This window comes from Bos javanicus, chromosome 23, assembly GCF_032452875.1.
Source record: "Bos javanicus breed banteng chromosome 23, ARS-OSU_banteng_1.0, whole genome shotgun sequence".
NCBI lineage: Eukaryota > Metazoa > Chordata > Mammalia > Artiodactyla > Bovidae > Bos > Bos javanicus.
The window spans coordinates 52162282-52190247 of NC_083890.1; the positions used below are offsets into that span (position 1 = coordinate 52162282).

The 27966-nt window shown below is 53.6% G+C and overlaps 1 long non-coding RNA gene across 1 annotated transcript; it reads left to right on the top strand.

Moving 5' to 3' along the window:
* The first annotated feature begins 16569 nt into the window (after window positions 1-16569).
* LOC133236815 (uncharacterized) lies at window positions 16570-26643 on the top strand. Its single transcript, XR_009733055.1, has 3 exons — window positions 16570-20779; window positions 24810-24851; window positions 25447-26643. It is a non-coding gene; the product is annotated as an uncharacterized LOC133236815 (long non-coding RNA).
* Window positions 26644-27966: the final 1323 nt, after the last annotated feature.

Here is a 27966-nt window from a genome sequence, read left to right on the forward strand (position 1 = left end):
CGTGTCCAACCATCAGCGACCCCATGGACTGCAGCCTTCCAGGCTCCTCCATCCATGGGATTTTCCAGGCAGGAGTACTGGAGTGGGGTGCCATTGCTAGGGCTACTGAAATTATTTAAATGAAGTAGAGAGTCAAAAGGAAGATTTTTCTTGTTATTCTTCCTCATTCTAAGTTAGTTCCCCGTGAGAACTGAGAACTCTTGCTACAACAGACAACAGCAACCCTTTCTGTCCCGTGTCATGCCCACCTTTGCCATCTGTTCCCCCCGCACACCCCGTCCAGGAAATTGGAGGAGGAGGGCAAACGTTGACTCTGTGTGAAGCTGCCATTGGAGCCCAATCTGTTTCTGTCCTGCAGCATCTTTATGGGCCTTGGTTTGTGCAGCGTTTGGAGTTGATTTCAAGATGTTTTCAAGAGAAACGCCTTTTGTTCCCAGAGGCGATGCTGACCTAGATCGTGCATGTTCGCTCCACCAGCCGGAGGGCGGGGGGAAGGTCTGAGCTGGCTGAGCGCACGCAGCTGAGCCACCGGAGTGTACGGTCCTGGCCATCTCAGGGAGCCAAGGCTGAGCCAACTTTTCTCTAGGTTAGCCTAATCTAAAAATAACACTTTCATCTCATTAATAGGCCGGTCATTATCTGATGTTTTGCTGTGGGTTCAGGGCCCCAGAATTTATCTCGCTTTGATGATAGCGTGGTTCCAGTTATCTGACTCACTCGGGATGGGCCTGGCACAGATTGAGGTCTGTCCCGGGCCTCGGCTGGGACAGGGCTTGTCAAGTCCCTAGCCCTGTTTATGCCATGTAGGCGGAGCTACAGAAAGTCTTGCATTCCATCTGGCTAGGGGAGCCCCGTGGTTGGAGCAGGGGAGGGAAAAACTATCTAAAGATATTTTTTCTTTCTGCTAGTCCCACTAGGAGATTGACTCTCGTCGTTAATCCCAGTCAGGGGAAGCCAGGTCGCCCTGGAGGTTGACTAGGGTGGCCGAGCACCATGGCCTCTTTTCACCGTCAAATTTCTGGGTTGAGGATCAGGCCCTTCTCTCTTCAACAAAGTCTCCTGGGCCTTGTTTGTTTGTTTGTTTTGTTTTACACTGCAGGAGACTCTCAGAGAATTCAAGGCTTTTTATTCTGAAATTGCAGAGGGGAGGAAGGAAGGGCAGCAAGCAGTGTCTGCAGACGCCTGGTGCGGCCGCCAGGAGCAGAGAGCCCGAGGCGGTGACTGTCGCCAGGAGGCCCTGAGGGTGGCAGGCACAGGTGCCCTTCAGGGGGGTGTGGGGGGGACAGTAGCCAGGACAGCCCCCCACGGGCCGCTCCCTGAGCGACAGGTGACGATGTTTGGTGATGTGGAAGTGAGGAGGTTGTGGGTCAGCCCCAGCGGCACGTGGGGTGATCACGCGTATGTTGGGGCAGACTGTGCCCGGTGGCCACAGGGGCCCGGGGCCCTTCCTTGGAGGGCGTCTAGGATCCCCTGGCATCTGCCTGCCAGATGCAGCAGCACCCCAGCCCAGCTGTGAAGACAGAACTATCCCCTGAGGCCATGGTCACTCTCGGTTGAGCGTCCCTGCTAGGAAGGAAGCCATCCGGGCCACAGAGCTGAGAATCCTGTGCTTTTCAATGGCCATCCATCAACCCCAGACTCTTGCACACACTCAGCAAACAAACAAAAGGACAGTTGAAAAGCCCCATCCGGGGGCAAAGGTTTTACTCCACCCAGGTCGAGTTCACCGAGATGCTCCTGTCGCTCTGAATAAACACTGCCACCTTAGGAGGGACGAGCACCTGCTCAGCTGCTCCCTGGGGTCCGTCTCCCACTCTGGTTCCTATTCGTTGTCTCACTTTAGCTTGCTTGGTCTCACTCAGCAGATCTCATGTATTTGCCAGTAAATTGTGTGTGCCTGGTAACCAGTGACGGCGACACGGAAGCCTGACAGTATTGTCCAGTGTGTTTGGGATTTCTGGTTAAGGCAACTTCAGGATAACATGCAGTGATTCATACCGGTTTACTGACCAATATTACGGAAGAAAGCCTGGTAGGAGGAGTTTCTGCGGCTCAAGGAAGCTCCCATGGCCGATCTGAAACGAAGAAACGTGGTCACCTCCTGGGCCCCCGCTCTGAACAGGAAGTGAACCCAGGAATGTAGGCTCTGGGTTCCTGGCGGGGCAGGAGGGGCTGGGTGAGGAGGGGCCCTGGGCGGGGGCAGGGGGAGGCCCCCAGGCCAGCCCCAGTGTGGCAGGGTGGACGGTGGAGCCTGGACAGGTCCCCACAGCGTGTCGCTTCACAGCGTGTCGCTTCACAGCGTGTCGCTTCACAGCGTGTCGCTTCTAGCGGGGGGCCGGGGTCTGCGTCCCTAACCACGGCCCTAAATTCACACAGGGAGACCCAGTGGGGCCTCAGCACGCTGAGGGCAGCCATGAGCCACCCCTCCTGGTCCTCGGGGCCTCACAGGGCCGACACAGGGAGGTGGGCAGCGGCCCTGCTGGGCTGAACCGAGACGCCCAGGACGTCCCAGCAGGAGCGGGCGACTCCATCAGGGCCTCCCCCACCAACCCAGGACACAACCTCCCCCGTGGCTGCTGCCCTGCCGTCCAGGCGGAGCAGGAACACGGTGACCAGTGTTCTCATTAGACCTGATTTATTGACCTCAGAGCAGCCTTTGATCTCACGGAGACGCGAGAGGAGAGAGGAGGGCATGGGGCTGAGGACGAGAACAGGCTGGATTGGGGTAGCGGGGTGGGGAGGCCGGACTGCTCCCCAGCATGCAGGCCTGTGTCGGGGGTGGACACAGGGAGGTCTGGCCACTGCCCCCAGGGCTGGCCTCGGGGTGGACGTGGGGAGGTCTAGCCACCGCCCCCAGGGCTGGCCTCGGGGTGGACACGGGGAGGCCCGGCCACCGCCCCCAGGGCTGGCCTCAGGGTGGACGTGGGGAGGTCCAGCCACCGCCCCCAGGGCTGGCCTCGGGGTGGACACGGGGAGGCCCAGCCACCGCCCCCAGGGTGCCTCGTGGGCTCACTGGAAACTCTGTGCCTCTGTGTTTGGCTTGGCGGGCGTCTCCCCATCCCCAGGTCTGGATGCGTTTCCACGTCGCCCTCAGGTGACCGGCAGCAGTCTCCACTCTCCCTCAGGCAGTCACTTTCCAGCGGGGACCCCCAGGGGGACTGCCCCAGGTGGCATGTGCTTTTTTTGATGGACCTTGTTCTTACTGCTGCGGCCTCAGAGGCTTTAATCAAACGCCACATGGGAGTGCGGCCAGCTAGTTAGCTGGTGATGCTTCAAGGCTGACTGACGGGGACTGAAGCCTTTCCCCGAGACGGCGGGCTTGAGCTGTCCAGGAAGATGGACAGTGCAGGAGTCACTCACCGGGCGAGGCTCCCCGTCGACAAGAGCGGAGGAGCCGCAGGCTTGCGCAACGTGGGCCTGCAGGGACACGTCTGTGCCCGGGGCTGGCTTGGTGGGGGTGAGTGGTGGGCGTGTGGTCGCTAGAGGGCGTGGACAGGGCTCAGGCACCTCTGCTGTGTCCACGGGAAGCACCCAGAAGTCCTCGAACTGTGCTTTCAAGAGAAAGCTGAGGCGGGACTCGGGTGCGGGCTCAGGTCTCTGTGTTTTCATACCTGTTTTACGACGGAACCCTCCTTTCCTCTAGGCAACTGCTTTTCGAGCCCCAAGCCTGGGTCAGACCCTCTCAGAACCCTCCGAGCAGAGACTTGCAGCCAGGTTTGGAAAGGAGCAGGCAGTAATTACAGAACCTCCCTAAGGGGCCACGACGGGTGGGGCTGTGAGGTACACCCTGGGCGCTCGGCGGGAGCGGGTGAGGAGGGCGGGAGCGGGCACAGAGCCTGGCTGGCTGTCCCGGCTCCGGGCCCCCTGGCACCTCCTCCTCCAGCCCCCTGCACGGTATCCGTCTAGCCTGCAGGGCGCATCTTTCCCCTTTTATTCTTGATGATGAGATCATCCAATATTGATGTCACCTGACTTCAACACTAGCTGTTACCTGGTTTGGTACCTGGTGTCTGGCTAACTCTGCATTTCTGCAATAAAGCAATTGGCTTGAGGTCTTACTGTAGACAAGTGCAGGAATTTAGACAGAAGTTGGATGGATTCACCTTGAACTACCAGCAAAAGAAAGGATTTGGTAATTAAATTAAGAATTAAGGAAACCATGGGGATTTGATTACACCTTTTAAAGAGAATCAATTGTCTTAAGGCTCCTTTATGTATCCATTTACCTTCAAAAGAAAATAAAATATTATTTCATACGTTTTCCTAAAGGACTAGACATAAACTTCAACATCTGGTTCCGTTGTTAAAATTGCAAGTTGAACTTACATTTTAAAGTATAAAAACTAGATTTTTCCTAAATCACATCAAATAGCGTACGTTAGGATCATTTTAACATTTTTTATTGAGTTATTAATATCAACAAAATACTCAAATAAAGGTCTTGAGTTGGTTGATACAAGAGAACTACCCTTAAATTTCTGAGGATGTGACCCCCTTTGAGAATCGGATCAGGAATACAGACATCTCAGATAAGAAGAGGCCCAGACCGTGCGGCAGATGGGTGCAGAATTCCTGAGCTGGGGGCATTTGCTTGCAGATGTCCTGGTTTTCAAGCTGGTGGGTGGACCCCTGGACGACTCCTAGAGTGGGAGCCTCCCCAGTCCAGTACCTTCTCCCAACTCTAGCACCAGCCGCCCAGTGATAGCCTCAGACCCCACGGGTAAGTGCTCAGCCCCACAAGATGCCCCCACCTGAGACCCAATTGCGTCTCCACTGCTTCTGACCAACCAGCTGTAGATGTGAGGCTCCCAGGACCCCCTCCTCAGGCTCAATAAATTTCCGGGAGTAGCTCATGGAACTCAGAGAAGTGTATTACTAACCAGACCCCTGTGAATTATGAAGAATGAAGCTCAGGGTGCAGGAGAGCTGGGGAGGGCACAAGCCTCCCCGTCTCCCCAGGTGCTCTGTCCTCAAAAAGCCTCATGCTCCCCATCTCGGAGTTCTCCAGGCCTGTTTTCTGGGGTTTACAGAGGCTTTGCTTGACTGATCAGATTGCTGGCCATTGGCGATCAATCTAGCCTCCAACCCCGGGGGTCAGGAGGGGCGACTGAGGCTTCTAACCCTCTTATCTCTGTGGGTTCTGCAGGCTGCCAGCCCCTCCTCGGGTGCTTCCAAAGCCTCATCAACAAGACAAAAGGCAGCCTCATCATCTCAGCACTCAGGACATTCTAAGTGTTTAGGAGCTCTGCGGAAACATCAGGAAAAAATAAGTGTGTATCTCTCATAAATCCCAGTCTCACATATAACAAAACACCTGTGGAACATTTGTGTATGGAATTGTGTGTGTGTGTGTGCATTTCCAAAGTGTATCCATATGTCCCCTACTCTCATAATCAACACGGTTTAGAGTCCACACCTTCTCATGACACAAGGCCCCTGTCTGAGGTCCATGGCCTTCTTTCTCTTCTCCTTAAGGTGACACTCAAACTCATGGGGCGGGGACAGGAGGAAACGTCAGATGATGACGGGCGGCTCAGCAGGCCAGTCGCTGGGGCCAGGCCTCGTCTTGGGACGTCCCCCTCAGGAAGCAGCACCGGGGATCCGAGGTGGCCGGGGTGGGCTGCGAGTGTGGACCCGGGACACGGAGGCTGTGTTGTCCACTGTGGCTCTAGAGCTGGGGACGGGTCAGCAGGAAGAGCAGAGCCCCCAAGGCTGAGGCGCAGGGACATGGGCCCCCAGGAGCCAGGACTCCCGAGGGTCTCAGCGGGGGCCAAGCTACACCGCTCCGGCCTGGGGATGGTGTGGAAGATTCCGGAATGTTCCTCCTCATCCTCAGGCACGGGTCTGCACCCACCCTGCACCCAGACCTCCTAGGTGCCGGAGCCCCAGGTCTGCACCAGGCCGGCCATCCTCCCGGTCCTGCGTGGGTCCCTGGCCCAGTCCCTCCTGTCCTGCCAGCTGGACTGGCGCTGTCCCCGAGTGAGACCGTCCTGCTGCGGCCCGTCCTTGCCTCTCGTCGCTGCCGTGTGCCCGGGGGAATGTTGGACACTCGGGCCTGTTCAGACCCTGCCAAGTTCAGGAGGGCTGGGCACTCCGTCTCACAGGACCCCCACCCCCACTCAGCTCCTGGTCCAGGACACCAGCCCCACCAGCGGCTGGTCCACCCTGTCTCCAAGGGCCTGGCTTTGCCCTGGGCTCGGCCTTGTTCTGACTCCACTCACTGTTCCTACTGTTTTAGTTTAGTCACTCAGCTGTGTCTGACTCTTTGCAACCTCATGTAGCCCTGTAGCCTGCCAGGCTCATCTGTCCATGGTTTTCCCAGCAAGCATACTGGAGTAGGTTTCCATTTCCTTCTCCAGGGGAATCTTCCCAACCCAGGGATCAAACCCACATCTCCTGCATTGGCAGGCAGGTGTCACGATGACACCTCCTCATTTTAGCCGTTTATTTTGCTTTTCTCACTGAGGCTCAGCATTTCCAGTGCAAAGGGCACGTGACTGACCTGCTTCACTTTCCTACGCTCTTGGCCATTCCTTGTTAATATTCATGGGCCCTTGGCAACGACCATCCTCAAGGGGAGGGTCCCCATGATCCTGGGGTCTGCGGAACGGCAAGGGGGAAGCTGGCAGCCCGGTTGCTGCGGGGTCCACACTGACTCCCCCTGCTGAGCACAGGAGAGCAGGTGTGCCCGGTGAGGACAGTGACGCCGGCTCTACCTGGAGCCTGTTACCTGTGCTGCTGTCGTCCCCACTCGCTGGAGGAAAGACAGTGCAGGGAAGGAATAAGCCCGGATTCGGGCTTCTCTAGCCTTGCTCCTAACCAGGGGCGACACGCTGGTCTCAGCGACTGGCCATGAAGCCAAAGCTGCCATGGATCTCTGGGAATGCTGCTTCTTTCCCGATGAGAAAGGACAGACAGGGCTGGTGTGTCTTGTTCTTCGTCACACCTTGAATGGGAATGTGATGGTTGGAGCTGCAGCAACAGCATTGCAACCCTGAAGGAAAAGAGAAAACAGATGTAGAGACGTGAGTCCTGGCATTACTGTGACCGAACCAACACTAGCAGGTGCTTACATAGAAACTTGTGTTGGAAATTGAGCCTTCCTCTTTATTAAGTGATTTATTCTGGGCTGCGCTGGGAGTGATCTCTTCGCTGCTGTGTGCAGTTTCTCTCTCGCTGCAGCACTCAGGCTTCTCACTGTAGAGTCTGCTCTTGTGCAGAGCACGGGCTCTGGGCACAGGCTTCAGCAGTTGCAGCTCACAGGCTCAGCAGCCTTGGCTCCAGGGCCCTTGAGAAAAGACTCAACAGGTGTGCCGCACGGGCTTAGCTGCTTCATGGTTTGAGGGATCTTCCCGGATTGGGGATTGAACCTGAGTCTCCTGCATTGGCAGGTGGGTTCTTTACCACTGAGCCACCAGGAAAGCCCTGAACTCTTCTTTTAAAGCCACTGTAGTTCAATTTTCTGTTACTTGCAGCTAAGTGAAAAGCTCTCAGTATTTTATTAGAACTGAATCGATGTCCGTGGCTGTTCTTCCTCTTGTTGCAGACACAAGCACACACGTGTGTCCATTTGTCCTAAACAGCGTTTCTGGAAAGCTGTTTGAACAGTTTGCACTGGGCGCCACCAACCCAATTACGCGGCTCACGTCCTCCAGGAGAATTTTCCTTCTGTTCATGACGCTGGTGTGTTGAAGCTACCCAGGTTCACACAGACTGGATGGAGCTTGGCTGGAGGCTTGAGGGGGTTGCTGTGCTTGAGCCTACAGGGGGTCCAGGCCAGCAGGGGGCACACCTCCAGGGGGGCTCATCTCCATGGGGGGCTCACCTCGAGGAGGGCTCACTTCCAGGAGGGGCTCACCTCCAGGACGGGCTCACCTCCAGGACGGGCTCACCTCCAGGGGGGCTCACTTCCGGGGGGGGGCTCATCTCCAGGATGGGCTCACCTCTAGGACGGGCTCACCTCCAGGGGGGCTCACTTCCGGGGGGGGCTCACTTCCAGGATGGGCTCATCTCCGGGGGGGCTCACTTCCAGGATGGGCTCACCTCCAGGAGGGGCTCACCTCTGGGGGGGCTCACTTCCAGGACGGGCTCACCTCCAGGACGGGCTCATCTCCGGGGGGGGGGCTCACTTCCAGGAGGGGCTCACCTCCAGGACGGGCTCACCTCCAGGATGGGCTCACCTCCAGGAGGGGCTCACCTCTGGGGGGGCTCACTTCCAGGACGGGCTCACCTCCAGGACGGGCTCATCTCCGGGGGGGGGGCTCACTTCCAGGAGGGGCTCACCTCCAGGACGGGCTCACCTCCAGGGGGGCTCACTTCCAGGGGGGCTCACTTCCAGGAGGGGCTCACCTCCGGGGGAGCTCACTTCCAGGATGGGCTCACCTCTGGGGGGGCTCACTTCCAGGACGGGCTCACCTCCAGGACGGGCTCACCTCCAGGGGGGCTCACTTCCAGGGGGGCTCACTTCCAGGAGGGGCTCACCTCCAGGGGGGCTCACTTCCAGGAGGGGCTCACCTCCAACACCTCCAATCCACTTCCCTTGGGCCGCGCCCTCCCCTGCCTGCCTGCTCTCAGGGGGATTAGCATGAGGGTTGCCCATTTACCTGTCAGACTCTGACATGGTCAGACTTGAAAATCATGACTTTTCCTTGTCCCAGACATGAACAAATCAACCCTGATCCTCCGCCTGCCACTCCCTCACTAATAAATTAGCAGAGTTTACATAACCCGCAGTCGGCAGTTTGCGCTGGGCGCCACCAACCCAATTACGCGGCTCACGTCCTCCAGGCGGAATTTTCCTTCTGTTCATGGCGCTTCGCAGTGAGCAGCTGAACCTGGCTGTAAGAGTGTCTGGTGGGTCCCCTGGGGGCGGCCAGCGGCCAGCCTCCTCCACGCATCACCCCTTTAATTGTCCTCAGAGTCCCGGGGCGGGAGCAGGGCGTGGTACTGTTATTTTCTCCGCTGACAGATGAGAAGAAGGAGGCTCTGAGGTGTTGGAATGCCAGGTCCGTGTCCTGGGCTGCAACGTCTCCAGGGAGACGTGGACCGAGGTCCAGACCCCACCCTTCTGGGCTTTCAAGGGGCTTCGTCTCAGGGTACGAACACGTGGTCACTGGTGGAGGGACTCGACTTTGTAAAGGTGGAACAAAAGGTCACGACCTGCAGGACTCATTCTCCGGGTTTCCTCCACTTGAAGAAGGAGAGGGAGCCCCGAGCTGTGTGAGGCCCGTTTGGGGTAAGAAGCCACCACGATCAGCGCCCCACCCCCCGACTCCTCTCAGTGCAGGTGGTTCCAGGGGCTGAGCTTTTCCCCCAGAACCACTCCTGGTCCTGGCGGCCGAGGCCCTCCTGGGGTCCTGAGTACTGGGCCCCTTTCCCTGTTGCTGTGATAGAGCCAAAGTTGCAGCGGGTGGGGTGCTGACTCTGCCCACTGGTGTGTCTGCACACCCCACCCCTCGACCCCTGTGAAGAACAGGCAACTGAGTGACGGCATCTGGCTGTGGCCTGGGGGACAGGTCCCGATCCGGCCTGGGAGAGGGAGTGGGGCCCCGCCAGGCCCGCCCGGGTGCAGCCGCCCCCAGGGGAGGGTTCGGGCTGGGGAACACTGGACTGGCTACATTCTGGGGGACGGCCCTGTCACCTGCCAGAAGAGTGCGCAGAAAACTGAGGTCCTCTAGACTGGGCATAGTGGCAGATGTCATCTCCAGAACGCAGGAGAGAGGCTGCTTCTTCAAGGAAGAGAACTGACGGTGTTTATGAGCCAATGATAAACTCTGAGTTTTGAAGGGAAAACTAGAATTTTGGAAAACTTTTATCTACCACTATAAGCAAGATGATCAAACCAATCAATCCTAAAGGAAATCAGTCCTGAATATTCATTGGAAGGACTGATGCTGAAGCTGGAGCTCCAATACTTTGGCCACCTGATGGGAAGAACTGACTCACTGGAAGAGACCCTGATGCTGGGAAAGATTGAAGGTGGGAGGAGAAGGGGATGACAGAGGATGAGATGGTTGGATGGCATCACTGACTCAATGGACATGAGTTTGAGCAAACTCTGGGAGATAGTGATGGACAGGGAGGGAGGCCTGGCGTCCATGGGGTCGCAGAGAGTCAGACATGACTGAGTGGCAAACACACTTTCATGAAAGCCCTTCCAGGGTCCCTCCATAGACTGTAAACATGTAAAGGTGCCCTGACTCCAGCAAGCCTAAAATGACTGTTGAGGAAATTTTTAAAGGTCTCAATGGGGAGGGGATGAGGTTCCTAGTTCTCTTTCTTCTTCTGGCGGCTGGAGGAGGGGAGGCTGGACTCTAAAACGTCACTTCCACCTTGCCATCTGGTGGAGTTTGATGTTCCCTTGGGCCCCAGCATTACAGCGTCCACTTTCTCCGAATCCTCTCCTTACCATTTGACTAACACTGGCTGGGCTGAGAACACACACCTGGGCCCCAGGAGTCTCCGTCCCCACTGATGTGGCGGCCGCACCCGCCACAGTCCTGGGCAGTCGCCTCTCCGGGGACCTTCTCACCCACAGTGGACCTGCTGGAGTCAGAAGGTGCCCGCTCGGCTTTTCCCGGCGAGGACACTGGTTTGGAAAGTCTGGGGCTTTTAGTGCCTCTGTGTCTCCATCAGCAAAACACGGCGAGAGCCAGCGCCCGGCTCGTCCCCTCGCTGACTGGTGACGTCACGCGGCAGCTTGGAGTCGTCCGTAATTGGCAGCATTTCTGCAGAGAAACTGGCAGATGCTATGAATCAGGGATTTTGTGTTTCCATAGAACCAGTGATCACGTATTTTCCAGCATGTCTCTGCTTACCCCTCTTACCTTGCAGAGAAAGCAAAGCAAAGCAACGGCGCCTGGGTTGAAGGACCCAGTGGTAGCAGCTGTTACTGTGGCCCTGTAGTGCGTGAGCCGAGAACTTCCAGATGCTCAAGCTGGATTTAGAAAAGGCAGCAGAGACAGATCAAATTGCCAACATCTGTTGGATCATAGAAAAAGCAAGAGAATTTCAGAAAAAACATCTACTTCTGCTTCATTGACTACGCTATAGCCTTTGACTGTGCGGATTACAGCAAACTGGAAAATTCTCAGAGATAGGAATACCAGGCCACCTTACCTGCCTCCTGAGAAATCTGTATGCAGGTCAAGAAGCAACAGTTATAACCAGACATGGAACAATGATCTTGTTCTAAATTGGGAAAGGAGTACGTCAAGGCTGTATATTGTCACTGTGCTTATTTAACTTATATGCAGAGTACATCATGAGAAATGCTGGGGTGGAAGAAGCATAAGCTGGAGTTAAGATTGTTAGAAATATCAATAATCTCACATACGCAGATGACACCACTCTTATGGCAGAAAATGGAGAATTAAAGAGCCTCTTGATGAAAGTGAAAGAGGAGAGTGAAGAAGTTGGCTTAAAATTCTACATTCAAAAAATGAAGATCATGGCATATGGTCCCATCACTTCACGGCAAATAGATGGGGAAACAATAAAAACAGTGAGAGACTTCATTTTCTTGGGCTCCGAAATCACTGCAGATGGTGACTGCAGCCATGAAATTAAAAGACACTTGATCCTTGGAAGAAAAGCTATGACAAACCCAGACAGCATAGTTAAAAGCAGAGACAATACTTTGCCAACAAAGGTCCGTCTAGTCAAAGCTATGGTTTTTCCAGTAGTCATGTGTGGATGTGAGAGTTGGACTATAACGAAAGCTGAGTGCTGAAGAACTGATGCTTTTGAACTGTGGTGTTGGAGAAGACTCTTGAGAGTCCCTTGGACTGCAAGGAGATCCAACCAGTCCAACCTAAAGGAAATCAGTGCTGAATATTCATTGGAAGGACTGATGCTGAAGCTGAAACTCCAATACTTTGGCCACCTGATGTGAAGAACTGACTCATTGGAAAAGACCCTGATGCTAGGAAAGATTGAAGGCAGGCGGAGAAGGGGACGACAGAGGATGAGATGGCTGGATGGCATTACCGACTTGATGGACATGAGTTTGAGTGAACTCCGGGAGTTGGTGATGGACAGGGAGGCCTGGTGTACTACCATCCATGGGGTCGCAAAGAGTCAGACACGACTGAGTGACTGAACTGACCTGAAACAATGAACAGAGCCTCCTTATGTTTTTAGTTTCAAAGTGAGTGCTTCCGGGGTCCATACGTCAAGTAGTCACCCAAAGGTCTGAGGACATCCTTTGCTGATGGGGGCCAGAGGCGTGTGCTCTGGGCAGCCCGGGGTTCATCTGGGTCACCACTCTGCCTCTGAGCATGAAAGCTCCCATCTCATCCCCCAGGTTCCCCTAGGAACCAGTGCGAACGTTTCTCTAAGTGGTTTATTGCCAAGGTTTAGAAACTAGTTTATTTTTACTCATGAGTGATCTTAAGCAGATTTGATTTAAAGCCTTTTGATTCTGCAAATCCAATTTCATTTAGGAAGGAGGAGGAGGAGACTGGGGAAGGGGGGAGACAAGAAAAATGAGGCACGCTGTTCATTTAAAAATAGTGCTTATTTAATTACATTTTCCAGATTAATTTTGCCATTAAATGAGGAAGCACGACATTAGTTTGGTTGTGTGTGAACCATTTCTAATTGGAGTGGATACTTGTCAAGTCATTGCAAGGTAAAACATCTCTAATTAAAGGTATTAATCATGGGTTTGGAGGGGGTATTTTTACACCCTGTGCTTATTTTGAGGACCGACACTGTCACCGTTCCATCAGACCCAGTGAGCTTGTCCTGCTTAGCTCAGAGCAGCGGCTCACGCACTCTGTTTTCCCCGTGTTTATTTCTGTAAAAACAGCATATGGATTTTTAATCTGATTCATGTTTCTAAATGTTACACGCGACTCTTTAAAACTCAAATGGGCTTCCTTCCCAGTCGACATGGAAACAGAGGGTGATGAATTATGTCGTCAACTTCTTTTCCCCATCCTGGTCTTTCTTATCTTTGAATCAGAAAAGAGAGACACGCACCTACTTTTCAAGGCATTAAACAATCTTCTTTAATTTTAACTGAATTAATTCAAGAGAAGAAAATGTTCCTCCAGCTGTAGAGGTTCTGATATTAAAATCACTTCAGGGACTGCCGTGACTCTCAGACCTTAATCATCAGTTGTTCTTGCCCAACTGCAGTTCACACCATGTTCCCGGGTGCTGAACCGCCGGGCGTCTGGAGCCCAGCCAGCCCCCAGGGTCACCGCTCCAGTGTAACTGCCCTTCCTTCCCAGAACTTAGACTCTGATGCTAGAACTGAGCGTGTGGAAGAGGTTCAAGAGAAGGATCTGGAAATAAGGTACCATGGGCTCACACTGCTGGTGAGCATCTTGACGGTCCCAGGACTGTGTCATGTTCTATGAAAAATAAGGATCCCGTCACGAGGACCACGGAGGTGGCACTTGCAGGAACTGGCGGGAAGCTAGACTCTCCTCGGAGGTCGCCGGGCACACACGCTGTGAAGACAGTCAGAGGGCAGGGGTCCTGCTTAGGGTTCGTGGACTCCAGGCTGGCAGCCCAGAATTTTCCAGAATTTTCTCTTGAGAGGGGCTCGTGCTTGACAGGAGCTCCTGAAACACTCCTCCTAAAGTGTGTGCCTTCCTCTCATCTCTTCGGTTAGACTGTGAGCTCCTGGAAGGAAGGGCAGGAGGACTTAGATGACGCACAGACAGCTCTGATGAAACCAGAGACAGAGAGCACAGAGGAGCCCCTGTCAGCCCGACAACGCCCAACGGAGAGCGGGCGTGTTTTGCTGCCTGCGAGGACACTCTGGGAACCAGGGCACATCTGATCCTGGGGGAAGCTCATGATCGAGGTGGCATGTTCTCCACAATGCTCATGAAGGGAGAGCTGGTCCCCCACCGGCCCATCCTACTTGTCCCTGAGGGGGCTGTCTGCTCCCTGCTCCCCCCACAGGCAAGGGGCGGTTTGGCAGGCGTGAGAGGAGACAGGAAAAGCAAGGGAAGCGGCGCAAGGAGAGGGGAGAGAGGAGAGGAGGCCCGGGAAGGGGCCGCACAGGGAGGCCTCCAAACTCACGCTCCTGAAAGTTTCTACGAACAATCATCCGCTCCTACCTTTTGAGAATTGGCCACTTCTCAGGAGAAGGCGATGGCACCCCACTCCAGTACTCTTGCCTGGAAAATCCCATGGACAGAGGAGCCTGGTGGGCTGCAGTCCATGGGGTCGCTAAGAGTCGGGCACGACTGGGCGACTTCACTTTCACTTTTCACCTTCATGCATTGGAGGAGGAAATGGCAACCCACTCCAGTGTTCTTGCTGGGAGAATCCCAGGGACGGGGGAGCCTGGTGGGCTGCCGTCTATGGGGTCGCACAGAGTCGGACACGACTAATGCGACTTAGCGGCAGCAGCAGCAGTTCATTTATCCATGGCAGCTGTGAGAAGCCCCTGGTCAGGCAGAGTGTCAGCACTGTGGATACTGAGCTGTTACATCCCAACCTCAGAACCCAGTGGATTTGCTTCTTGGTTGCTACGCGTCCTTAAATTTTATGGTCGCACCCAATGCCTGCTTGTACTTGCCTGCATTTTATTCCACCTTCCAGCTGGTGGCTTCACGTGGCGGCCTGAGGCTGACCCCTTAACTGTTATCTGCTCCTCTCTCTTGTGGGGTTTGGGAGAGTGGTTCACAGTGGCCTGGCCTTTGCTGCTCCTCACGAGGAGCCCCGCCTTTACAAAGGCTCAGATAAGTTTTGAAAGGTCAGAGGATGAAAATCATCTTGGCATTTGACGTGTATTTGCATATGCATTTAACTTACTTGGAGGAAGATAAAGAGGAGCTATTACCCAAGCAAATATAATAATTGTCCTAATTAGCGATGAGGCTGGAATCGGCGTTTGAGGAGACTCAGAGTCAACACGCCACACAAGTATTTGTATACGATGTAACTGTTGATGGCACCTACTTCGCTGCCTTAATTAACTGCATTTTAATTATCGCTCATGCTTGTTCCCTCTGGACCTTCGTGTTTACAAACACAGATAGCAGCCCTTTATTGTGCTGAGGGACAGACACGACCAACAGCCATATGCCAGGCCCTGGATCCTAAGTCCGGTCCTCGGGTGTGAGCTGAGCGGGGCTTGGCAAACCTTTCCTCCGAAAGGCCAATGGCAGCCGCCTCAGGCTTCATAAAGCTGGTTCCAAGGAGGCCGGCCCCAGGGGCAGCGTGGACAGCGGCGTGGTTGTGCACCTAGAAAGCTATGGAAGCCAGCTGACCACCTGCGAGACGCTGAGAACGTTTTAGAAAACAGAAGTCAGTGGGGAGCACAGGGCGGGCGGCTGCTGGAGGCGCCACCTGGGGAGTCTGAGATCACGCGCCGCTGACACCTTCCGACGCCCAGAGGCTTTTGTTTTCTCGTCATGTTTGCAGGTCTTAGCTCAGCAGCCAGGGTGGCTGAGGAGGCGCGTTTCTGAAGATGGGGTCACCGGGCATGGCTGTGCTGCTGCTGCTCCCCTCTGCACTTCACAGAGGCTCTCGGGCTGGAAAGGCAAGACTAGGAGATGCCGCTGTGAAGGGGCGGCCACGCAGGCCACACACGCGCCATCTGGCCCAGAAGAGGCCTGGGGGGACCTTATCGCACGCCATTAACTGCGGTCGCTGCTGGGAGGAACGATACAAGGGGGTCAGCAGTGTCATCACACACTCGATCAGCACCCGCGAGACGCATCTGTTGTTCCCAGATAAGCCTGATAGAAGTGTGATCATAAGTTATGAATCATTATGCCCCGGAAATAATCCTCGTGGTGTGTCCCGAATTCCTTGAACCATTTTCCCCGGCCCACAATCCTCACAAGGGGCTCCTGTTTCACCTCCGGGGGCCCCAAGAAAGTGCAGGAGGAGCGGGCGGGGAGGGCTGAGGAGGCCGCCCAGGGACGGATTCTCTCACAGCAAAGACGTAAATGAGCTTCTCATTTAGAGTTTTCAGGTGTCGACATTCACACCATGGACGGCTTTTCCGTCTGCATGGATCAGCAGAGGTCTGGAGGGGCTCAGAGCCCGCCCGCCCCCAAGCCCAGGTGCCAGCCCTCAGCTTACACCTGCTGTCCGCGTCTCCCCTAGCGTTCCAGGCTCTGCTGGATGCTCATTCACTGTCCAAACGGCCCCCGAAGTGGGCTTTGCAGGGTCGAGAGAGACAAGAATGTGGAGTGTGCTGAGGGGTGCCCGGGTGGCTGGGCCCCTGGAGTGAGGAGCAGGCTGGATCCTGTGGATCTCACATCCTGACCCTGAGCCGTTTTCCAGGTTCTCTTGCCATTTTCTGCACTGTTGACAGTCTTCCAAAGGGATGCTCGTTCCATAAAACGAGGACCCGTCTGCTGCTCCAGGCTGTGCTGTGGTCCCCGGGGCCCGAGGGGCGGGAGGGAGCGTCTGGAAAGGCATCCAACCCTGGACCCAAAGCCCAGTGGGCCCTCCTCTCATCGGGGTTGGGCCTGATGCCCTCGAGGACGGCCTGCTGGGCCCTCAGAGAGGACTCAGCACACGGCACGCTTGCCAGAGGAGGACTCCCGCTCCAGGGCCTGGCGAGCTCGTTCCTGGGCCTGGCGAGCTGACCGTTTCGCACACGCTTGTCTACGGGAATTCCAGCCCCGTCCTCTGTGGACCAAGGGTTCCTGGTGGGAAAGACGAGGCTCCGTCTTCCCCAGGCGCTCACTCCTGTCGAGCCCCTGCTCCCGGAAGGCGGGGCTGCGGGTTTAAGGGACTGAGCTGCCGGTGGCCTGCGTTCCCATGTGGTCAGGGCCTGGGTCTGTGGCCGCTGCCAAGTGCGGCGCTTGCGGCCGGGGACGCGGCGGCCTGGCACAGAGCCTGCGACTCTTGTCCTCACTGATGGGTGAGTGTGCTGAGCTGGCGCCCACTAGGTGTGCACTATGCATGGGAATGCACACGCCCGGGTCCACACCACCGCTCACCCACCTCCCAGCCCTCGTGGGCAGCAGAAGCTCCAGGAAGGCTCTGGGGGTGGGAGAGCCTGGCCTCCGGGTGAGGGGGCAGAGCAGAGCCACGAGAGAGTGGTGCCTTTGCCAGATCTGAGGAGGCCTCCACCCGGTGTAGGAGAGAAGCTCTCCCCTTCTCCCCAGATGGCCTCGAGGGGAGACTGACTCAGAGGGAGCTCAGGGCAGGGGCTGAGTCACAGTCAAGAGTGTCTTGGTGCGTCTTGAATCGCCTCTGGGAACTTGGAGCAGAAGCCCCGAAGGCACTCTCCACACCCCTGCTTTCTGGTGGGGGTGCCGGCCACCCTGTCCTCAACGGGGGACACGTGTGACTCGGCCATCTAACAAGGCCGTGGCGGGAGGCTCCCAGGGCCCCGTGGGAGTGACCGGGTCCCAGGAACCCATGCGTGGGTGCCATGCGCCCTGGGGCGGCATCAGATCTGAGCAGGGAGTGTCCTCTGGGTGCTTTCCTTCAGATAATTTTGATATGAAAAGGAGCAGTTTATACAGTGGCCCTCGCTTACTCTGCTATATTTAGCTGTTTAAAAAAACCTTCCCTCTGATCTCTTTCATGGGAACGGTCCTCTGCCTGGCTCCTCTGTGACCCACTCTGGGTGTGACGACCCAGGCTGGTCCCGTGGATAAACAACAAACGTCCTGGAAGGTTAGTCGGCATCTCCGGTCAGGGAGGGTGATCGTACTCCATGCGGTGGGGAGGAAGGAGGAAGACAGCTGCTCTGAGTGACAAGGAGGGCAGAGAGAACGTCTCGTCGGATGGTTCTTCGCTTCCTGCCACCCTGGTCCTCTGAAGTGAGGCAGATCCGAGCAGGGGGGTGTGGGGGTGGCCGGGCCTCAGGGGCCTCTGCTCGGGGGTCCCTCCGTCCTCTCTGGCAGATATGGTGGACCATGAGGCCCCGCCTGGAACCTGCTCCAAAGTGATCATGTGTATTTGTTTTCATCTCATTTTAGAGTCGTTTCTGCAGCTTTTTACAATTCGTGTGCTATAGTGATATGATCAAATATATGCTTATACGTAATTCATAAATAGGTAAGTATATGCCTTCAGGGTAGAGATATTCAAAGATTTTCCAGGAGGATGGGTAGAGAATTCAGAAGTTTGGCAGCCGCTGTGTCAGTGGACACACGTGGACAGCATGGCCCATGACACCATAAGTGCACTTGCCCCCAGGAGGCAGGAGACATGGGGCCTTGCAGACGGGTGGCTGCTGTTGGGACAGGGGGCGCCGGGGCTGCCAGCTCCCACACCAGGGACCTGGGCATCACCCCAGGCCACCCTCCCGGCCCAGGCTCTGCAGAGCTGTCCGCTGAAGCATCAGGGCCCCTCACAGACCAAGTCCCTCCCGACCTGGCCACTCTCAAGTGTGGCTTCCCTTCTTCCTCTAGGGAGGTTCACTGTTTTCCTGTAACAAACGTCTTTCCCTTTCTTTCTCCCAAAAATAGATTCATCAAAATAAAAATGCAAACAAACAAAACTAATTCATCACACAGAAAGAAAAAAGTGTGACCAAAGATAGGACTGACGTGTGTCCCGTGTCCACGATCAGGCTGCTTGGTTTGGGGTTTGGGTTTCACTTTGACGCTGGTGAAGGCTGGATGGAACCCGCTTGTGAACTGAGGCTGTACAAGTCTGGCTGGGGTTTCAACTGGGGTCACTTGAAATCTTCAGATCAGCTGAGAAGAACTGGCATCTGGACAGTGTTGCCTCTCCCGAGGGACGAGGTGTGTCTCTCCACTGGCTCGGGAGTGAGTCCTCGCTGCAGAGCTGCACGGGTCTCACGCTCCCAGGCTGGAGTTAGTCACATGTGATGCCACAGCAGATGGTGGTGTGTTTTTAGTTAAAATCCCCAGTTGTTCCTCATTCACTGCATGCAGTCATTTCTTTGTCTTCACGGAGGACGGGTTCCAGGGCCCCTGAGGGCGCCCAAATCCAAGGAGACTCAAGTTCCTCTATAAAATAACCTACACGCATTCTCCCATAAGCTTCAAGTCATCTCTAGATAGCTGCTGATACCGGATACAGAGTGCATGTTATACAGATGCTGGTAAATGCAACGCTATATGTATGGTTCCCAGCACACGGGAAATTCAAGTTTTGCTTTTTGGAAATTTTTGGAATTAAAAAAATATTTTTGATCTGTGGTTGAATCTGAGGATGCAGAACGCGTGGATACAAAGGGCTGACTGTGTGAAGAAATGCATTTGATTTTTCATATTAATTTTGTGCCCTGCACTCTTGACATTCTAACTTGTCAATTCTTGCATCATTTTATGTAGAGTCCATTAGATTTTCTGCATAGCTGATTATGTTGTCTGTAAATAGGACAGGTTTTGTTCTTCCTTCCTAACCTGGGTGGGTGCATTTGATTTCCTTTTCTTGCCTGAATGGACTCTCAGCCACCTGGCACAACAGTGAGTAGAAGCAGTGAAAGCCATGACCTTGTCTTGTTCTTGATTTAGGAGCAAAGCCATCAGCATTTCACCCTCAGGTGCACCCTACAGAGCGAGGAAATCTCCCTCCTGTGTCCAGTGCACTGTGAAGCTGGATTTTGTCAAATACTCCTGTGTCCATTGAGATCATCAGGCAATTTTTTCAGTTTATTAATATGGTAAAATATGTTGATTGGTGTTTGAATGTTAAACCAAACTTGCATTCCTGGGTTAAGCCTCACTTAGTCTTAATGCATGTGTTATATATAGTATTTGATTTGCTGACATTTTGTTTAGAATATTTGCATCTGTGTTCATATAGAAACACATACTCATTCTGTGGCCCAGAATGTAGTCTCAGTAAGTGTACTTGAAGGGACGAAGGTTCTGTCAGTGCCAGCTAAGTCAGGTTGCTTGATATTTTTGCTGATTTCCATCTATTTGTTTAGTCATTTCAGAGAAGACGTCTCTGGTGTCCCCAGCCCTGTGAGTCTCACCGTTTTTCGCTGCGTGTGTCTGGAGCCCTGCAGCGATGCCGCACCCACTCCTGAACCACTGCACAGCCACCCGATGCTCTGGGAACACCCTTTGTTTTGAAACCTGTTTCTGTCTGATATTGAAGTCATCGTCACAGCTTCTCTTGACAGACGTTAGCATATCTGTTTCCATCCTTTCTCTTCTAACCATCATGTGATACTTCCTAGGGATGCGAAGAAAACAGACTCTAAATGGCCAAAAATCTGCTTGTTTGGGATTTTTTTTAAATAACTGGATATGTAAAAAATTGAGTTTGGTGTAAGCAGGCTTTTGAACTAATGGGTCTTATTGTGAAGAAATAGTACAGGGGTTGATCCACAGAGGCTGGCATTTGGATTGTTCATATAATCTGTCAATAATCAGAGAGTTAAATCAATTTGTCAAGAAGGAAAATTAATTCATTTAAAATTATCAGAAACTCTACAGACAGCACGAGTCATATCTAGAAATTGGTAGCTTGCTTTATTTTCAAATTTTAGAATCTAGGTTGACTGTATTTATACATCAAAAATCAGCTTGACCCTTATCAGTCTCATGAGGATTTTGTTCCTATTAGAAGCCACAGAGTTTAGAGCAAGCTGGAGTTGGGGTAGGAAACTCAGAAAATGGGAAAGAGGAATATGGCTCATTCACAGTCCTCAGGATTCACCAGCCCAAACAGGAGCTGACAGTGTCTATTAAACTCTGCCGGCTTCTGTCTTTAGGAGACACCGTTCACCCTCCTCACAAGGCAGGTGGACACTGCAGATGCATCCCTGCCTGAGAGGAGCCCCGGGAAGGCAGACCAGTGTCCAGCACACAATGGGCATGGTGAGACCCTGGCACAGGAGCAACAGGTTAGCAGCAAGGTAAGGTGTGTGAAATGAAAAGATGCTTGCTTCTTGGAAGAAAAGCTATGACCAACCTAGACAGTGTATTAAAAAGCAGGGACATCACTTTGCTGACAAAGGTCCGTCTAGTCAAAGCTGTGGTTTTTCCACTAGTCATGTATGGATGTGAGAGTCAGACCGTAAAGAGGCTGGGTGCTAAAGAATTAATGCTTTCAAACTGTGGTGTTGGAGAAGACTCTTGAGTCCCTTGGACTGCAAGGAGATCAAACCAGTCAATCCTGAATATTGAAAGGAAATCAGTCCTGAATATTCATTGGAAGGACTGATGCTGAAGCTGAAGCTCCAATACTTTGGCCACCTGATGCGAAGAGCTGACATTGGAGAAAACCCTGAAGCTGGGAAAGATTGAGGTGGGAGGAGACGGCAACAGAAGCGAGGTGTTTGGATGGCATCACTGACTCAGTGGACATGAGTTTGAGCAAACTCCAGGCGATAGCGACGGACAGGGAAGCCTGGTGCGCTGCAGTCTGTGGGGCTGCAAAGAGTCGGACATGACTGAGCAACTGAACGGCAACAATGAGGTGTGTATCTGAGCCATGGAAGTGACCAATCAAGTTCGGTCTTCAGGCTATGACCCTCTCTCTGGTATTACAATGTTGGTGTCTCAGCGCGTTGGGTTTTATAGCTTAACTCGATGGATTGTAGCTGGTTAGTGCTTTGGCAAACATCTTTCCTGACTCTAGACAGCCCTTTCTAGAACTGATGTCTTCAAGTCTGGGAACGAGCTACGTCCCTGGCCACAGGACGTCTGGCATCCCTCAGCATTGCCCCTCACATGGCCTCCTCTACCAGCTATTTCTGTTGCTTCATAGGATGGAACTGAAATATCAATAGCACACTTGACTCATTAAAGCTATCTGAAGTTCACCACAGCCCCATGAGATAAAACTGCTAAAATTTCCAGCCTGGGATTATTTGCTGCAGATTGCTCTCCTGTGTTACAAATTTCTGAGTTTACGCAGGGCGAGTGACACCAGGATTTAAAATAGACCAGCCAGGCATCCCTGGAATTCTTGAAGCCACAATGGGTAACATCTCTCAGAGGGATTTTTGCAATTCTCTTGATCTTACAAAGCAGGAGGCTATTTTAGAACATTCCATCCACTGTATATAAAGCAAGCCGCATTATTTAAGATAATCAGAACTTCTGTCCAGCTCAGCCCGGCTCTAGCCACTCTGTGTTTACCTCACAGAAGTGCCTTCGGAGCCTCTGCCCAGACGCCCACTTGTACCTGTCTGCACAGACCCGCTCAGGCCCACCGTGAGGCACATTCCGCCCGTGGACGTGGCAGCCGCTGTCTCCCTTCAGTGCATGCGTGTGGGTTAAAACACATTAATCACTTTTCCAAATCCTTTAAGAATGCATGTGATGATTTCAGTAACCTAGATTTCAAAGCAGGTGGGCACTCTGCCAACAGGAGCCCGGGGTGGGATTCTGGCATTGCTTCTTGATCGTTATGTGCCATTAAGGAAGAGTGGTTGAAACAAGCAGGGAGAGGCCAGTTATGCCGCAGAGAGGTGTGTGTGTGTTTAATGTCCTGTTTTTACAGCAATTTAAGGTTTTGAGCCAAGTCATAAATATTTCTAATTTTAGCGGAGATCCTTACCCCCCATCACTGTGCGTGTCTTGGTCTGGTTCCTGTAGTCCCTTGGGTGACAGCCCAGGGAGAGGGCGGCCCCACCACCCCGTGTATGCCTGGTCACCAACAGGGCCGAGGCTGCTCGCAGCTGATCCAGGTGTCTGTCAGTGCTAATGGACTCGTCGCTGTTAATAAGTCAGACGGCTGACTTGCGAGACGTTGGCAGGGGCAGTGATGCTAGGAAGGATCACGTGTCCAGGTTGCAGAAACAGACCCACTGCCAACGCCAGCCAGGGAGCAGCCAGAGCCACTGAGTCACCTCCAGCCTTCACGCAGGCCTGGGCGAACGCCCCTCTCTGCAGAACATAGCACGCCGTCCAGATGCCCCCATGTAGCGAGGCTGGTGGTGCAGAGACCCAGCGAGAGCGGGAGACTGCCGTCCACGGGCTCTTACGGAGCCTGCTCGGGGAGGAGGGGAGGCGTGGGCGGCAGATGCTGTGGGTCACTGTCGTTGTGGACGGCCCCCGGAGCCTGGGCCACAGTGCACCTCCAGGCGCTGGTCTGAGCTGAAGGGCTGATTCCGGTCTGCCGGGAGGGACTGAGAACGGAGCCTCCTGTTCGGAGAAGTGTCTGGAAGCTGCTTCTGGTTCTGTTTGCTTAGTGCCTGGCCCGGCTTCTTCCAAGGAACACCGTGCGGAGCACTCACACGACTGTGCAATTGCAGTCTCTGGTGACCGGGGCATGCCCTGGTCCTGGTCGGCTGATCCAGGGGGCACATGCTCCCAGCAGAGCAAGGAGGGCAGGCTGGAGACAACACAGATCACCCCCTCCTGTCACGTCAGGGCCATGGAGAGACAGGCCACAAACGTGCAACGGTCCCACTCCAGCTGCTGCGAAACGCAGGCCTTCCTCTGGAAGGAGGATCGGCCAAAGTCTCAGGTTCATTCTGTGACCTTGAGGGATAAACTGAAAACTAAGAGAGCGAGAGATGGCTTTGATACCGTCTAAAACCCCTATTTCCTTTGAACCTGTGTTTCTTAACTTCAGTTGTATTTCAAATTCAACCGTTTATTTTAGAGTTAAAAAATTTTATACATTATATTAAAATAATTTAGGAATAGCTAAATCCTAAAAGGAGGAAGTATTCTGATCATATTCTATCAAAACAAGGATGAGGATGTAAAAGAAAGTTTCCAGGACAATTTCAAGGTCATCAGAAGCAAAAAGGCATTTCAGCAGTCACAGGGTGGTCTGTTCTAATGACACACAAAGCAAGAGAGAGTGTTGATAAGATTCGAGTAGAGATGTTCTATATACTGTCTATCACTCTACACTCTTTGGACTCTTTTTAAAATATTTATTTATTCATTTGGCTGCATTGGGTCTTAGTTGTAGCATGTGGGATCTAGTTCCCTGACTGGGCCCCTGCATTAGGAGTGTGATGTCTTAGCCACTGGAACACCAAAGAAGTCCCTGAACTTCTTGAATATGTGCATTTATGTCTTTCATCAAATTTGGAAACTTTTTTGGCAAACATTCTGTGCCATCCCCGCTCTGTCTTTTCCCTCTAGGCTCTAATTACACTGTGTGTGTGTGAGTCACTTTAGTCATGTCCAACTCTCTGCAACCCCATGGACTGTAGCCTGCTAGGCTCCTCTGTCCATGGAATTTCCCAAACGAGAATACTGGAGTGGGTTGCCATTCCCTTCTTCAGGGGACCTTCCCAACTCAGAGATTGAACCCAGGTCTCCCACATTGCAGGCAGATCCCTTACCATCTGAGCCACCAGGGAAGCCCCCTAATTACGCTAACTGCATGTATTTCGGTTCCTCTGAGACCTTGCTTGCTTTCCCCATCTTTTTGTTCTCTGTTCACATTCGTTGATTTCTATAGGTCAGTGTTCACATTCACTGCACCTGCTGTCGTCTCCACTCTCCTGTTATGCTTGCCTAGTACGTTTTTCTTTTTTGATATTCTATTTTTTAACTCCAGAATGTCTATTTGATTTTTAACAAATGTCTGTTTCTCTAATGAGCTTTCCTAGTGATTTCCTGTATGTCCTAGAGCAAAACGTAAGAGTTTTTACCTGCTAATTGCAGCAGCTGGGTTATACGGGTCTGCCTCCTGTGAAACTCTTGAGTTTCTCCAAATACCTGATTTTCTAATCCTTTTTTAGGAATTGTGGTTGATTTGCTGTAAGGACTCTGAACTGCAGTGTGTTCCTCTTGAGACTGGTGGGTTTTCATTTGAGCACAGGGTTGGTCTGATGAAACCCCAGACGCAGTCCCCCAGAGCACTTCCCTTCCCCAGGCAGGGCTCCTCCACGCCTCAGCTGCCTTTGGTTTCTCTCCAGTGCCTTCAGGTAGTGGTTTTTACAGTTGACAAGAGTTTTTCCTTTCTTTTCTCAGGAGTTTCCTAAAGGATTTGGTGAGAGTACAATAATACTCAAGGTGAGTAAAGATGCCATTGGCTGTTGGGCTCAAAGAATTCTGGGTAAATGCTGCAAAGAGGAAAAGTTAGAAACACTCAAAGGCCTCCACTGACATTTCCTTCCTCCCATCCAAGTGTAACCAGGCCCGACCCTGCTTAGCTTCCGAGATGAGATGAGACTGGGCGCGTTCAGGGAGGTGTGGCCGTAGGCTGTTCCTTCCTGTGTGCTGCCTGCAGTGGAGCCGGCAGCAGCCGCTTGAATGAAGGGCTCTGTGTGCTCCTGTCAAGTGGGACTCAGGCGTGGGCGGGGGCGGTGCTCAAGGCGACGGTGTTTGAGGAGGGAAGAAACCTGGGTTCCCATCAGGGGACGTCGCAGGTTGCTACAGGAGTGGATGAAGGGACAGGAACAGGTTTGCCTGCTCTTGAAGGAAACAGAAGTATGCTTCTCACACACTCTCAGCTGGGATCAGAGTTGTGTGTACACACACACTGGAAGCTGGGATCTGAGGGGGTGTATGTACACATTCTGCAAGCTGGGATCTGCGGGGGTGTATGTGCACACACTGGAAGCTGGGATCTGTGGGGATATATGTAAACATATCCTCTGCTTCATAGCAGAGACCAACACAACAGTGCGAAGCAACTACACTCCAATGAAAGCATCATAATGAGCCGATGCCCAGGTTGGATGGCAAACGCCTGCCTGGTGCCAGGGAGCTGCTTCCCTCCCAAACCTGCTGACCGCAGACACTCACGCCCTTCAAGGATCAGCTTCCTCACTCACAGATACAGCTGGACCATCTGAATTTCTCCGTGGAAGATCAAAGGGGCACTTGTATTCTGAAAAAGAAAGAAACTGATTTAAACAGACAAGGATATTCACATTTAATAGAAGTCAGCTCCCCTCATACTGCTCACCTTCAGTTCAGTTCAGTCGCTCAGTCATGCCTGACTCTGCGACCCCATGGACTGCAGCACGCCAGGCCTCCCTGTCCATCACCAACTCCCAGAAGTTACTCAGACTCATGTCCATTGAGTCGGTGATGCCATCCAACCATCTCATCCTCTGTCATCCCCTTCTCCTCCTGCCTTCAATCTTTCCCAGCATCAGGGTCTTTTCAATGAGTCAGTTCTTTGCATCAGGTACCCAAAGTACTGGAGTTTCAGCTTCAGCATCAGTCCTTCCAATGAATATTCAGGACTGATTTCCTTTAGGATGGACTGCTTGGATCTCCTTGCTATCCAAGCGACTCTCAAGGGTCTTCTCCAACACCGCGGTTCAAAAGCCTCAATTCTTTGGTGCTCAGCTTTCTTTATAGTCCATCTCTCACATCCATACGTGACTACTGGAAAAACCATAGCTTTGACTAATGGACCTTTGTTGAAAAAATAATGTCTCTGCTTTTTAAAAAGCTGTCTAAGTTGGTCATGACTTTTCTTCCAAGCATCAAGTGTCTTTTAATTTCATGCCTGCAGTCACAATCTGCAGTGATTTTGGAGCCCAAGGAAATATAGTCTATCACTGTTTCCACCGTTTCTCTATTTGCCATGATGTGATGGGACCAGTTAATCCCTACCTTTAATGTTTAAACCTGAGGGGTGACTGTCTAACTGGAAAAGCAGGTGTATATTCGGGGTTCAGGTGGACCTCCTCAGTGGGGAGAGTGCCATGTAGATGGAGACACACACCCACAAACCCAACCCTGAGTCCAAGCCCAGGGTCTACACTGAGCACCAACAGCCTTAGGAGGAGAGTTAAGTCCCCTGTAAAATTTAAATTTAAACTGCCCTAAAATGTTGGTGTGTTATCATCCTGGCCCAGGGCTGCAGCGTCCTGCACATACGGCTGCTCCATAAGTACCCCCAGATTTCTGGGGTGCTGGGTGCTGGCCCTGCTGGTCAGAGCTGGGAACGCCCTGTCCTGGTTTGCGTTGCTCCAGGGCATCCTTGGTGACAGGACCTGTCCCATGAGCCAGGGAGCAGTTGGTTGTTGAAACCTGTCATCCTGATACCAGATGACCTGGGGGTCAGGGGAGTGGCCAGGATGGGGAGGGAGCAGACGGGGCTGCAGGGAGGCAGGTGGGATCCAGCTGAGCAGGTACAGGAGGCCCTTTGGAGATGCCACTCAAGGGGGTCTGCAGTCCCGATCCCCCTTCTGAGAACAGTGCTGCCTGGGGAGGGTAATGCCACTCAAGGGGGTCTGCAGTCCCGATCCCCCTTCTGAGAACAGTCCTGCCCGGGGAGGGTAATGCCACTCAAGGGGGTCTGCAGTCCCGATCCCCCTTCTGAGAACAGTGCTGCCCGGGGAGGGTAATGCCACTCAAGGGGGTCTGCAGTCCCGATCCCCCTTCTGAGAACAGTGCTGCCCGGGGAGGGTAATGCCACTCAAGGGGGTCTGCAGTCCCGATCCCCCTTCTGAGAACAGTGCTGCCTGGGGAGGGTAATGCCACTCAAGGGGGTCTGCAGTCCCGATCCCCCTTCTGAGAACAGTGCTGCCCGGGGAGGGTCCCACCTGCAGGCAGCGGTCTGCCCCCCAGCATCCACAGGGAAGCCCTTCAGAGTCTCTGCTGTTCCACGAAGGCTGCTCCAAGGACACCCGCCGGGCAGCCGCCTGCCTCCAGCAGCTGCAGGGCCTCTCAGCCGGGCCCCTGCCCTGGACCTCGGGGAGCCCACCTCGGGGGCCCTGTGGGGCAGAGGCCGTGTGCCTTCATCACCTGCCATCGACACGCTCCTCAGAATCTTTGTGTCACCAGCTTCCTACAAAGTCTGACCTCTGACCGGCTGTATTAACAACAGGTTACCAGGCCTTTCTTTATCCACATGGCTAAGCATGAGCCCCGGGAGATGGAGCATGCAGCCGCGGTGATGGCAGCCGTGCCCAGGGACTCCTGGGAGGCGGTCCGTGTTGGAGACTTGGGTAAGGGTCCCCGGATCAGCAGGCCTTCCTGGTCTCCTGGGATCCCTAACCTGCTGGGAGCCGAAGTTCCCAACACGATGTCCACGACCGTGAGGGTCCTTCCGGAAGTGGGCCTGTGGGCTCTGAGGGGGCAGTCAGGCTGGTTAGAGGCTGGGGGAGCTGGAGCCCAGCCTTGCTGCAGAGATCTGTCTTGCGGGGGTCCTTCCGGAACTGGGCCT